A 1,667-nucleotide genomic window follows, 5' to 3' on the forward strand; every position below is an offset into this window, starting at 1 on the left:
CTTGGGTATGAACCGTCTATAGAAACTTACAAGGCCGTTGAAAGTGCGCAATTGCTTAATCGTGGTCGGTTCTGGGTAATCCAGAATGGCCGCCACTTTGCTCATAAGGGGTCGGATGCCTTGGGCATCAATGGTGTGTCCTAAGAAGTCTAAGGAGTTGGTTCCGATTTGGCATTTCTGAATGTTGACAGTAATGCCATGCCTTTGGAGTCGATTGAAAACAATGTCCAGATGCTTGAGATGTGATTCTCTGTCCGGACTTGCTATTAGACAGTCATCAACATACGCATGTACGAGGTTGAGACCTCGGAAAACGTCGTCTATAAACCTTTGGAAGGTTTGAGCCGCATTTCTCAAACCGAAAGGCATTTGTAAGAATTCGTAGAGGCCGAAAGGAGTTATAATGGCGGTTTTTGGTATGTCGTCGGTTGCCATATGTATTTGGTTGTAAGCATTAACTAAGTCGATTCTCGAAAAGACAGTTGTACCTTTCAAGGTAGCTGTCAAATCGTGAATATGAGGCGACGGGTAACGATCGGGAATGGTTTTTGCATTCAGACGCTGATAATCACCAGTTGGATGCCAATCATTGCTGTCCCTTTTAGGGACCATGTGCAATGGAGATGACCATGGACTATTTGATGGTCGAATTATCCCTAAGTCTATCATATGGTCGAATTTGTTTTTGGCCAACCTAAACTTTTCGGGAGCGAGTCGGCGGGCTTTCGAAAATACAGGTGGTCCTGTAGTCGAGATGTGATGTGTAACATTGCTGGTTACACAAGGCAATTTCGGTTGCGGTTGATATATCCCGGAGTATTTATCGAGTAATGATTGATATAGGGGGTCTATGGTGTGCTTTATTGTGACTGGGGATAATCTGCAACCAGAAAAAGGAGTTACGCAAACAGATAACTTAGTGTTTCCGTCTATTAACTTTCGCGAGCGTGTGTCGATTAGTAGATTGTGGTATTGTAACAGGTCTATACCAATGATTGGCATAGAGACATCTGCAACAACGAAAATCCAGTGTATGGGTTTGCGTAAACCCACGTTAAGGTAGACGTACCTTTTACCGTAAGTAGCGATCGGCTTTCCGTTTGCCACCTGTAAACTCAAAACAGACTCGCGAAGTCTGTCGTCGGGATTTGCTGGAAGAACGCTAACTTCTGCGCCAGTGTCGACGAGGTAGTGAGCTTTCGTTGTCACATCTGTGACATATAACAGATGGCTATGTTTGCCAGCTACGGTTGCCATTAACGCGTGCCGGATTGGAAGTTTACCGAGTACTTTTTCGTGTCAATCGATTTAAAGTTCGGGTAATTGCAGGGTTTCCTGCAATTTCTGGAAGACTTACCATACTGGTTATGATACCAGCACCAGTCGGGATTATCTGTCTCTTGTGTTCGAGAGACAGATCGTCTACATGAGACACTTCTACGCGGGGTTTTTGACCGACTACGGTCATTACGAAATCGAAGGTAGCGTGTGAGTGTATGACATAATTCCGAGATGTCATTCGGGGTCGTTTGAGGTTTTTCTTTGACTGAAAAGACCTCAGCGTTAGTGGACTTCGTTATTTCTAAGATTCGATCGGCAGATGCAGCTAGTTGGTCTACGACGTTGTTTTGTAACGAGACGAGCACTGCCTGCACCTGTTTCGGGAG

Source organism: Schistosoma mansoni (assembly GCF_000237925.1).
Source record: "Schistosoma mansoni, WGS project CABG00000000 data, supercontig 0129, strain Puerto Rico, whole genome shotgun sequence".
Taxonomy (NCBI): Eukaryota; Metazoa; Platyhelminthes; class Trematoda; order Strigeidida; family Schistosomatidae; genus Schistosoma; species Schistosoma mansoni.